The sequence below is a fragment of the Suncus etruscus genome, chromosome 8 (assembly GCF_024139225.1).
Source record: "Suncus etruscus isolate mSunEtr1 chromosome 8, mSunEtr1.pri.cur, whole genome shotgun sequence".
In the NCBI taxonomy this organism is placed as follows: Eukaryota; Metazoa; Chordata; class Mammalia; order Eulipotyphla; family Soricidae; genus Suncus; species Suncus etruscus.
In genome coordinates, this window is record NC_064855.1 from 97096449 (window position 1) to 97109448 (window position 13000).

The following is a 13000-nucleotide window of genomic DNA, read 5'->3' on the forward strand; positions in this document are numbered from 1 at the left end:
GCTTTGGGGAGTATTGCCATTTTAATGATGTTAATTCTGCCAATCCATGAGCAGGGTATGGTTTCCATTTCCGTGTGTCCTCTCTTATTTCTTGGAGCAGGGCTTTATAGTTTTTCTTTGTATAGGTCCTTCATGTCTTTGGTCAAGTTGACTCCAAGATATTTGAGTTTGTGTGGCACTAATGTGAATGGGATTGCCTTCTTGACGTCCATCTCTTCCCTATCATTATTGGTATATAAAAAGGCCATTGATTTCTTTGTGTAATTTTGTAGCCTGCCACCTTGCTATATGAGTCTATTGTTTCTAGAAGCTTTTTGGTAGAGTTTTTTAGGGTTTTATAAGTAGAGTATCATGTCATCTGCAAACAGTAAAAGCTTCACTTCTTCCTTTCCTATCTGGATTCCCTTGAAATCTTTTTCTTCCTTATCGCTATAGCAAGCACTTCCAGTCCTATGTTGAAGAGGAGTGGTGAGAGCGGACAGCTTTGTCTTTGTACCAGAATTTAGAGGAAAGGCTTTTAGTTTTTCTCCCATTGAGGATAATATTTGCATTGGCTTGTGGTAGATGGCTTTAACTAGATTGAGAAAGGTTCCTTTCATTCCCATCTTGCTGAGAGTTTTGATCAAGAATGGGTGTTGGACCTTATGAAATGCTTTCTCTGCATCTATTGATATGATCATGTAATTTTTATTTTTCTTGTTGTTGATGTTGTGTATGATGTTGATAGATTTATGGATGTTAAATCATCCTTGCATTCCTGGGATGAAACCTACTTGGTCGTAGTGTCTGATCTTCTTGATGATGCATTGGATCCAATTTGCCAGGATTTTGTTGAAGATCTTTGCATCTGCATTCATCAGGTATATTGGTCTGTAATTTTCTTTTTGTGACAGCAACTCTGTCTTGCTTTGGTATCAAGGTGATGTTGGCTTCATAAAAGCTGTTTAGGAGTGTTCCTGTTTTTTTCCATTTCATGGAAGAGCCTGGGTAGGATCGGTAGTAGCTCCTCTTGAAAGATTTTAAAGAATTCATTAGTAAATCCATCTGGACCTGAGCTTTTCTTTTTGGGCAGATGTTTTGATTACCTACCCATGTTTTCTTATAGATTTAAATATTAAAGTATTTATGGTCTAATATTGAGATATATTTTTGATTGTTTTGTTTTGATTTTGGGTCACACCCAGCAGTGCTCAGGGTTACTTCTGGTGTATGCTCAAAATCGCTACCTGGCAGGTTCGGGGACCATATGGAATGGCGGAATTTGAACCACCATCCTTTTGCATGCAAGGCAAATTGCCCTATCTTCATGCTATCTTTCTGGCCCCATACTGAGATATTTTAAGTCATTTTGATTAAACTTTGTTTAGGAAGTGAAATCGGGGTTCGGTTTTCTTCTTTCTCCCTCCCTCTTTTCCTCACCCCCTCTCTTCTTCTTGACAAGTTTCTAGCAACACTGAGTATTTAAGATGCTTTATTACTTTTTAAAGCCCTTAACTCCATTGCCACTAAGTACTTATGCATTCAGCTGAGCATTTACTTTTCAGATTTCAATTATATTTTTATTGGTCAAAGAATATGCTTTTATTCTAATAGCACACTCTTTGATAACTATGGAATATATAATTTAAAGGAAAAGTAATTTTCTCAGTGTTCCTTTGGCTATTTATGCAATTTAATGGTTCATACAGATTTTTAGTACTGTTTGTTCTATAACCTTAAAAATATTATTGAAATTTTGATAGAGATTGCATTGATTCTATATAAATGCTTTGGGTAAGCATGACTATTTTCATAATGATTTCAGTCAATAAACATGCAATAATTTTTCATTTCTTGGGTTCTCTACTGTCTACTTTAATAATGAATATATTTTTACTGTATATGTTTTTTACTTTCTACATTTAATGATTTTATAGGTACTTGATATTCTTGGACAATATTTTATTTTTTTGTTTTTATGAGTCACAAATTGGTGGTGCTCAGGGATTACTCCTGGGCTCTAAGCTCAGAATTTATTTCTGGAAATCTCAGGGCAGTGTATGGGATGCTGGGGACCAACGTTAGGTCACATGCAAGGCAATAGTCCGACCTCCTCTGTGCTATTGCTTTGGTACCCAACCATTTTAAATGATATTGCTTCTACCAATTTTGTTTTTACTTCAGGTTGTTTTCATAAAAAAGATACAAATTTCTTTTGGAAGTAGCCCACTACTTCTCTAATTTTCAGTGGAATCTATGGTCCTTCTACAGAAGACTCTTAACATTAGGCTCTTAACATTGATTACTTTTTCTTTATTTATTTAAACATGTACATTTACTTATTTACTTTGTCCCATCGAACCCCCAGATTGTAGTACATTATAATATTTCTTACACAAAGCAGTCCAAAGCCAAAAAATTTATGCAACTCCCTTAACATTAAAAGCTGTAGTATTGTTGACACATTGATCATAATACAATAATTCATTAAGAATGGGTCTAAAGAGCACTGCAAAGACTGTGTTTAGTGTGGGAAATTGCTTGCATAAGCCCAGCAAAATATAGGGGACATGGAAAGAAAAAGCCTTGGCCTAAATACAAGAAGACCTTACCCCTGAAGTTTTCCTGGCATAAGACCAATTCTAGGCTTCAGTAATATTAGGTTGTCCAACCCAAGTCATTGTCTGTATGCCAACACACTTTTATTTTTTCACACAGTCACTGTTGTTGGTGTCAGGTTTCTGTAGCCAAGGATCTCAGAATATATCCCATATCCTATATAAGAGTCAGTATGAATGCAGAGCACCCTTTAAATTCACTCACAATTAGAGGGTGATGCAGAGAGAGGCTCAGTCTTTAAAGCAGGTTGTTATTGTTAAGTTCTCTGGGAAGTCTCTGTTAAATAGGTCTATGCCAGAACAGTGGTAGGATCTTCCTGGTAGAGGGTTGCATTCAGGTGATGTAGTACACAACCAAGGTTGTTTTTGTAGATGGCATTCCTGGTTCAGGGGTAAATGGACAATGCCCATTCTTTCAAGGCATGAGCCAGGTCTTTATGACAATGTTAAGAGCCTAATGTCCTATTGCATTACAAGACTTGTGTGTTCCCATCTCTATAAGATAAGAACGTGTTTGTATATAATTTCCCATTTTAATGTGCCTCTGCAAAGGAAAAAATTGTATCACGTGGCGAGATTGTTGCCTATGGGGATGCTAAAACAAGTCCAACAATCCAATTGACTTGGGTTTTATACAACGTTAAATGGAGGGGGCACTTCTATAAACTTCCTTATTTAATAGATAACAAAGGGATAAAAAAGTGGGAAAATAAACAATCTAACTTAAGACAGTGGACTCAATTGTCACTGTTTGTGGGAACTATTCGGAAACCTAGTATGGTTAGCAACCACAGTTACACAATGAAGGAAGGAAGAGGCCAAGAGGCCGCTGAGAGTAAACAAGTAGGAAAAGAGTACTGGCCTCTTCCGAGCTTGAAAGTCCATCCTCTCATTTTTATTTTTGAATATATATGATCCTCCATGCGAACTGGTCTCTTCCCAGCCTGAGAGTCCATCCTCCCATTTTTATTTTGAATATATATGGTATGCTTGGGGGCTAGCGCCCCTGCACAGTTTTTAAAATGGAGACCAATGAGAAAAAAAATACCAGTGAATGTCACGACATACACCAGTGCTTACATCGCCTGCCCTCCACCCCCAAGTGTCTCCCCCTTAGTGTAGGGAGAGAAAGTGGGAAAGATTGAAGACCACTCTAGAGTCTACCTGAGCCGGAAACCAGGGAAGGCCTGGGACTAAAGGGGAGAAATAGGGGAATGGCTGGGGTCCTGCCAAGCCTCCCAGCATTCCCCAAACTAGGGAGTAGGCCTCTGGTATGGGGTATCCCCTAATCCCATACCTGGGAAGAGCTGGCCTCCAGGATCAAGGAACCAGAAGCAGGATATCTGCCTGGCTCCTCCCCCTCTTCCTCCCCCCTAGAGTAGGGAAGGGCTTTTTAATCTTCATATTATGAAAGCATAACTTCATTTCTTTTTTATTATTTATTTTAATTATGAGAACAATGATGCAAAGAAAGAGGACAAGGTAAAGTTACCATGGAAGGACAAATCACCAATAAACAGAGTTCTCAGAAGAAATCCCTTGCTGACACCTTAATTTGAACATAAAGTCCAGGAACATTAAGAAGAAATAAAACAGAACCCATGTACAATTACTTTGTCCCTCAAGTCCTCCAGATATACATTATAACATTTCTTAGTGGTACACAAAGCAATTTAAAGCTGTGATATTTGTGTAACTCCTTAAACATTGAAGGCATAGTATTTTTTACATTTTTCATACATATGCATATTAGTTTATGTTAACCTCAAAAGTTTAAGTAGGTTTTTTTTTTTAAATTAAGGTTTAGAGTCAAAGGAGCAAAGTAAAAACGGTGTTAGAGTGGCAATTATTGTTTGCATAGGCCCACCTAAATATGGGTGACATGGAAAGGAAAAGCCTTGGCATAAATACAAGGAGACCCTACCCCTGAAGTTCCTGGCATAAGACCAGCTCTAGATTCCAGCAGAATAGTTTGTCTCAATCCAAGTCCTTGTCTGTAGTGCCAATACAGTTTTATTTTTCAAACAGTCTCTGTTGTTGGCAAAGATCCTGGAATCTGCATATCCTACATTTCAGTTAGGCTGGTGTCGAGCGTCCTCTGGTTTCACCTCACACTTAAAGGGCAATGCAGAGAGCCCTGTCTAGTAAGCAGGACATTATTGTTGTCTTCTCAGTGTTAAGGGAAGTCTCTTTTGAATAGGTCGATTCTCAGAGCAGTGGTAGGGTCTTCCCTGGTAGAGGATTGCTTCCAGGTGATGTTTATAGGACAATGTTTTGTAGGTGGCTTCTCTAATTTGAATGTATTTGTTTTCTTTTCCTACACAGTTAATGAGGGCAGGACTTCCATTACTGTCCTGAATAATATAGGAGCAGATGTGAAGAGGATGTTAAGGAGTGAATGTCCTTTGCCTTGTGTCTGATCTAGAGGGAAGCCATTATTTTTTACCATTCGGTTTGCTGGCTCTGGATTTCTTGTATATGACCTACACTGTATGACATTAAATTCCTTTGCTCATCTTTTGCTGAATTTCTGAATGAATAGGTGTTGAACCTTATTTAAAAGAATTATCTTCATTTTTTCATATCATATAATTTTTGTCTTTCCTTTGGTTAACTTAGTGCAACACATTAGTTAATTAATTTATATTGAACCATCCTCGACTCCTTGGCATGGCATATTTTATTTTTGTCTTTAGCCTTCTGGAATATTATTTTTCAATTAAAAATATTTTTATTACTTTATTTAAACACCATGGTTAAAAATTCTTCATGATTGAGTTTCTGTCATAGAAGATAGACCAGACCCATCTTCACCAGTGACACTTTTCAAAACTGCCACTAGTGCTCCAGTTTCCCTCCCACCTACTCCCACTCATGACTAGGCATTTTACCTCTCTCTTTCTCTATTTCTCATTTCACTTTTCAAATTGTGATGAGGACTTTTGCGTCCATAGTAATCAGGCATATTGATCTCTAATTTTTCTCTTTTAATAATGTTTTCTATTTGCCACTTTAGATTAGGGTAATGTGCTTCAAAGAAGCTATTTGGAAGATTTTTTTTTTTCAGCTTAAGAGGTACAGAAAATTGGTCCTCTTTAGAGGTATAGTAGAATTCACTGGTAAACTTTGAATATCAGGCCTTAAAATTTGAGAAAATTTATATGTATGTTCATACATACACATATATTACTGTTTCAGTTTCCTTACAAGAAAATTGGCTCTCCAGGTTTTATGTTGATGTGCATCATTCTGAAAATTTATCTGTTTTGAATAGATTCTCTAGTTTAATCGCATAATGTTTATAGTGGCCTTTTATGATGTTTTGTATTTCTGTGGTATCTGTTGTAACTTTTATCCTTTCACTTCTAATCTGATTTACTATATTTTCTTTTTCTTGGGTCTAATAAGGGTTCATTAATCTTTTTTATTCTTTAAAAATGAATTTCTACATTAACCTTTTTGTATTATTTCTTGATTTCTACATAATTGATTTTTGCTGTAAATTTTATTATACTCATACCATCTTACTTCGGGTTTCATTTACTTTTTTTCTGATTTCTTGAGATGTGAGACTACTTTATTTTTGGCCTTTTGCTTCCTGATTTATGGCCACATTGCTGTGAAATTCTCTCATTTTGTTGTGTCCCCTACGTTCTGATGGCTTGTGCCATCATTCTTGTTCATTTTGGGAAACATTTTTTTCTCAATTTCTTCTTTAACAAAATGGTTGTCACTGTTTTGTTATCTAGTTCCCCAAATATTTGAGCTTTTATCATTTTTTTTATTATTAACTTCTACTTTGATAGCATTTGTGGTCTCAGAAGAGATAATATTATTTCTTTTTTTTTTTTTTTTTTTGGTTTTTGGGCCACCACACCCGGTAATGCTGAGGGGTTACTTCTGGCTATGCGCTCAGTAGTCGCTCCTGGCTTGGGGGAACATATGGGGACACCGGGGGATTGAACCACAGTCCGTCCTAGGCTAGTGCAGGCAAGGCAGGCACCTTACCTCTAGTGCCACCACCCGGCCACCAGATAATATTATTTCTATTTTCATGATTTTTATTCTGGCATGTGGTTTATCTTTAAAAATGTTTCATTTGGACTGGAGAAAAAAAGTACTTTATGCTTGTTGGGAGTGGGAAGCCTTGTATATGTCTATTAATTATAGCTCTTCTTCACTTAGGACTCTTATTTTCTCATTTATTTTATGTCTGGCTGATCTGTCCCATTGTGAAAGTGGGGGTTGAAGTCTTCATTATTTTTTATTTTTGATATATATATCCTTAAGTCTACTAGTAGTTGTTTTAAGTAAACTTTATTGTGTCCCTCATATGTACTTATGTTGATAAGTTTCAAGTCCTCTTAATGCATCTCCCATTATCTCTTAATCAGTGTCTAATGTCCATCCCTATCTCATTACCTTCATTTAAACCCTATTTAGTCTGATACAAGTATGACCTTTCATGCTTGTTTAGGCTACCATTTTCTTGTGAGGTTATTTTCCAGTCTCTTACTCTGAGTCTGTGTTTATTGTGAGTTAAAGTATATTTCTTGTAAGGAACAGCAGACTGGATTTAGTTTCATGATCCATGGGGAGTTCAACCCATTAAGAAATTACTAACAATAAAAAAGGAATTTATTGCCCTTGTTCTCTGAGGATCATGAATAATTTTTGGCATTTTTATCTTGCTTCTTTGGTTTTTTCCTTGTTATTGTGTATAACACTTCAAGACTAACCTTTGGTTATGGCGTTTTGCTTTCATTTTTGTTGCTTCCTACAACTTTACCCTAAATAATTTTTATTTTAAATTATCATGAAGTTTATGTGTCTGAAATTCTAAACCTCAATTACTCTTTCTAATTTAAAGCAAGGAAGTCTCAAATTTATTTTGAGAGTTCCCATTATTGTTCCTCATTTCCTTTCAGATGTTTATAAATTTATGTATCTTTCTGCTCCTAAATATAGTTATCTTACTTTCAGAGATCAGACAGTGTTACTTGCAGGTCTGGTTCAGAGGCAGTAAATACATTTAGTTGTTGTTTATATAAAATTTTTTTATCACATTTTCAAATTTGAGTAATAACTTAGCATTATAGAGCAATGGTCGAAGTTCTTTTCATTCACTCAGGCTTTATAATACCATTCTCTTATGACCCATTTATCTAAGACTTACAAATGCCATTTTATTGTCATTTTATTATTTTTTCACTGCTGATTTGATCAATATTTATTTAAATATTTATTGTAAAGCTCTCACAAAAATCAACAAAAATCTGAGGGCCTTATAAAAATGAGGAGAGGAAATGAACAGACACTTCTCTGAGGAAGACAGAGAGATGACCAATAGACATAAAAAAGTGCTTATCATTGCTTATATCAGGGGAATCCAAATAAAATGACAAAGAAATATCTCACACCAGTGGAATGGCACATCTGGAATAAAAGCCAACTGGAAACAGTCTGTCTTGGCTGGGATGTGTGTGATAAAGAAAGGAACTCTTATCTATTGCTTGTGTGAATGTTTTATGGTTCAACTCCTCTGAAAAACATGAGACTTTTTTTTTAATAAATGTACGAATGGAGTTGCATTAGGATCCAGAAATTCCACTTCTTGGTATATGCCCCAAGACCCAATAAATATTCATAAAGAAGGAATATGTTGTGCAGCATTTAGCACAACAGCTAGAATATGGAATTAACTCAGTGTCCAAAGACAAATGCAATTGCAAGGAATGGTGAAATCATGCAATTTACTGCAGCTTGAGTGGAACTGGAAGATATCATGTTAAAATGACTGGAGCCAGAAAAAGAACAAACACTAGATGATCTCATTTACCTGAAGTACATAAAATAACAAGACAAGGAATACAAGATAATCATAAGTGGAGATACCTCTATTCAGCTAGACCCTAGATTGTATAAATGAGATAGAACGAGAAGGAAAGAAATTGAATGAGGAAGTAAGAAAAGGTAGATGGGAGGTAAAAAGGAGCAGGAGCCAGGGATCCCTAGTATGTCTGTGTTGTAGAGGCAACTGTCTAAATCACAGAGCCAACAATTGCAAAAAAGATCTCAAACTTTAGTAACTAAACTTTAAAATGTTCCAGCACGTTAGAGGATGGGAGGGAGCTTGTGGACTTTGGTGGAGGGAAGTAGGACATTGGTGATGAGTTTGATGGCTGGAACATTGTATGCCTGAAAATATCATTGTGAGCAGTTTTGCAAATCACAGTGCCTTAAATTAAAAAAAAAAACAAAAACTAAAAAAACCCCTCCTGAACAAAATTTAGTTGTCCAAAATGATTTGTCTTTTAAAGAGCAAGTTAGGCATATACAGTGGGCTTCTTTACTTTCGTGCTGGGTTTCATTTCTGCTTCTTTCCAGCCATGGTGGCTGTTCACTAAGAGCTTTCTTTGGTATCTTTGCACTGACAGCCTTTTTTCCCCTTCCCTATCACAGGCATCTTGCTTAGAATCCCCGTCTGGTCTGATTTGGCTTTTTGTACCACTGATACCTGTTCATGTGGATATTTTAATATTTGGCTTGTTCAAGAATAGCACATTTAAAAATTCTTTATTTTGGAGACTTCTAGAAGACTAGTTTGAGTTTTAGCCTTATCCTTTCCAATATTGAGCATTAGTAATATTCTTTTAGCTTAAATAATGATATTTTAACTCCTTCATTTACATACAACTTTTATTACACTTTCCCCTAACTTATTGATGATCTATTCAACTCATTTGGTTTCTCAGGGGGCCACACTTGGTGGAACACAAGGATTACTCCTGACAGGGTTTGAAGGGATTTTGTGCCAGGAATTGAACCATGTTGGGCTGCATGCAAGGCAAGTGCCATATCCAATACTCTAGCACTCTAACTCCTCTCTGACTAATTTCTACAGTTTATTGAACATCAATAATATTTTTGTTTTGAAGTATTCCATAGACAACTTAGGAAGTTCTGGTGCAACTGACGCCCTTTATGAGCTTTTGTTCCTATACACAGATACAGTTGAATTCCTTTATTTTTTAAATGCTTCTGGTGCTATATGAAGGTTAAGAGTGGTGGTTCGTGTGCAAGTTAAAAACTTGAGCTATGATTAGTGGTTCATGTTCACTCAGTCAAATTGAGAGCTATGGCTGTGAGTTTATTTAAGTGTAGGTAGTAACAGCGTATTTGTGGTCAAAATGGACCTATAGTTGCTTTAAACTGAGATCTAGTTGGTCTGGGCTCTATCCCAGAGTTCAGAGTTTCTGGTATTTGGCAACTGGTCTGAAGTCAAGTCAGGCAAGCCTGGGCAGTGACTGGGAATAATGGTCATATGTATCCAGTAACAGTTATTTGATAAGCTGATCTTAATAGTTACTGGAGCTGAGGTACTGAGCTTATGGCAAAGCAGGTAGGGTATTTGTCTCGCATGAGGCTGACTAGAGTTCAATTCCTATATAGCCCCCAAAATATTGCAAGCAAGTAATTTCTGAGTGTAAACAAAACCCCCTGAACACCACCAGTTATGGCCTAAAAAGCAAAACAATCAAAAAAGTTACTGAAGTGAGGGATGCATTTGATATTGGCTGTAGTTATAGAAAACCAAAATTCAGCAGACCCACTAGTAACCATTGATATAATTAAATAAGATTGTGGGGCTAAATTAGAGTACGTAGCTGCTGGTGGATGAGCCAGGCATACCCAGTGTGGTAGGGCCCAAACAATAGCACATACTCAAGTCCTTATGTTGAAACAGTCTGGGCTGGCTAAGAATCACTGAGAGGATCTCCTGTACCTCCTCAGTATTATTTGAGAGCCTTCTTGCCCTCCACAGAAAATTTGGATTTGTGTAAAGTTAAGGACAACTGAACTAGACTCATTTAAATTTGGGGTGCTAGGGTTTGTCTTTTTTTTTTGAGAGGGGGCACACATCTGATAGTACTAAGGAGTTATTCCCTGCTCTGCACTCAGAAATAATTCCTGGCAGGTTTAAGAGACTTTATGGATAACAGCTATGAAGCTTGAGTCAGCCACATGCAAGGCAAGTTCCCTACCTGTTGTACTATTACTGCAGCCCAGCAATGCAAGGTTTTAAGTCATAAATAAATCCCAGAGTGTTTCTAGCTAATAATAATAATAATAATAACTATTATTATTAGCTGCTAATGCTCTAAAGGCCTGATTTGCTTGCTAATCAACAATACAGACTGGGAAGGGCAAGGTAGTGGGTTGGTTAAATCATGTCATTCTGTGGACATCTTGCTCTCTGCAGATATAATGAGTAGAGTTCGTCTACAATATAGATACTCAGATGTAGTCTGGGACAAAAAAAAAAAAATCAATGTCCATTGGATCTTCTTAGTTTTCAATCTCTTTCCCATTCAGCAGATGTAAGCAAAAATCTAGATTTATAGAAAACTTGTGTGCTCAGCCTGCTACTACCTTAAGGTAGAAATTTAAGTCTGGTGGAAATTTTCTGCTCAATAATTCCTTTCCTATGTGGCAAAGCTCCACATACTGAAAAGGATTAATCTTGTTAAAAGATTTTTTTAATCTATTGGTATAATATGATTTTGTCCCTCTCAGACTTCCTTAGTTACAATCCTAAATTATTAAATATATTTCAATGACTTATTTCTACTGGGCGAATCTCCCAGTGGCAGTGTTTTTCAATGGATTTTCTAAGTGAAACCTTGTACAAGATTCTGTGTTTAATCCATATTTTATGGATCTTGGGGGCTGGAGTGATAACACAAAAGTTAGCACAATTGCTTTGCATGAGATTGACGTGGGTTCCATCCCCAACATCTGTTATGGTGCCTTGAATCTGTCAGGAGTAATTTCTGAGTATAGAGTCAGTAGTCACCCCATGAGCACAGCTGGGTGTTGCCCCAAACCCAAAAGCAAGCAAGCAAACGAACAGACATATTTTATGAATTGTTTGTGTACATGTTACAGAAGCCCACTCAGATATTTTCATGTTTGCTAATCTTGGCTCAGCTTCTTTCAACATGTGTGATTTTATTTTGGAGCTCTTAATTCTATGTCATAGATTCTCGTGTCTTTTGTTATCCAGCATTATGCAATTTTAATTATTATTATTTTGAGTTGTGGTGCATATAACCTCTATTTTTTTCCTCATGGCTATTTTTGCTACTTGATATCTTTCTGACTACTAAAATTTTAAATTTTTGCTTATTCTTATTGTTGCACAGTAGTTACTGTATATGGAATTTAAAGGATTTCATTGAATATGTAGATTTACATTTGGTACTATAGTCATTTTAATGATTTTAATTGTTCCAATCCATAAACATAGGCTATCTTTCATCTCTTTGGTCTTTTATATATTTTATTCCAAAGTACTCTTTTTGAAACAATTATAAATAGAATGTTGACCTCCCAATTCTTACGACAGGCTGTGTTCTTTACACTGACTGTGTAAAAAAGAGGAGGTACAGTAAATGCACCCTCATATACACCTCAATACAGGCCCTTTGCCTGTCTGTATTGTGAATTGGGAGACAAAAAAAAGTAGAATTTTAGTTATTTCTTTCAACTAGTTCATCATATATGTATAAAAGTACAACATACTTTAAAATTAGTTTTGGAGACAATCATCCTACTATATTTGTTATTTCTAATAGATTTTATTAATTTTTTGGGTTTTCTATATTTTCATATTCAGCAAGATGTAACTTTTATGTCTTTACAAATATTTCTTATATAATTGCTCTTATAAGTTGAATTACTTTTACAATTTCCAACACTATTTTTAATTAGTAGTGGCAAGATTGGCTATTTTATTTATTTTGTTTGTTTGTTTTTGGGTCACACCAGGCAGTGCTCAGGGGTTACTTCTGGCTATGAGCTCAGAAATTGCTCTTAGCGGGGCCAGAGAGATAGCATGGAGGTAAGGCATTTGCCTTTCATGCAGAAGGTCATCAGTTTGAATTCCGGCATCCCATATGGCCCCCCGTGCCTACCAGGAGCAATTTCTGAGCATGAAGGCCAGAAGTAACCCCTGAGCACTGCTGGGTGTGACCCAAAAACCACAAAAAAGAAAGAAGAAAGAAAGAAAGAAGAAAGAAGAAAGAAGAAAGAAAGAAAGAAAGAAAGAAAGAAGAAAGAAAGAAAGAAAGAAAGAAGAAAGAAAGAAAGAAGAAAGAAAGAAAGAAAGAAAGAAAGAAAGAAAGAAAGAAAGAAAGAAAGAAAGAAAGAAAGAATAAGAGAGAGAGAAAGAAAGAAAGAAAGAAAGAAAGAAAGAAAGAAAAAGAAATTGCTCTTAGCAGGCACGGGGGACCATATGAGATGCTGGGATTCGAACCACTATCTGTCCTGCAAGGCAAAACGCCCTACCGCTGTGCTATCTCTCTGGCCTCAAGAGTGGTTATTTCTTATCTTTTATTGGC

General features: G+C 36.2%; 1 non-coding gene across 1 annotated transcript; it reads left to right on the forward strand.

The window, feature by feature from the left end:
• The first annotated feature begins 11984 nt into the window (after positions 1-11984).
• On the forward strand, positions 11985-12118 carry LOC126016647 (small nucleolar RNA SNORA51). The gene has a single exon (XR_007498432.1). It is a non-coding gene; the product is annotated as a small nucleolar RNA SNORA51 (small nucleolar RNA).
• Positions 12119-13000: the final 882 nt, after the last annotated feature.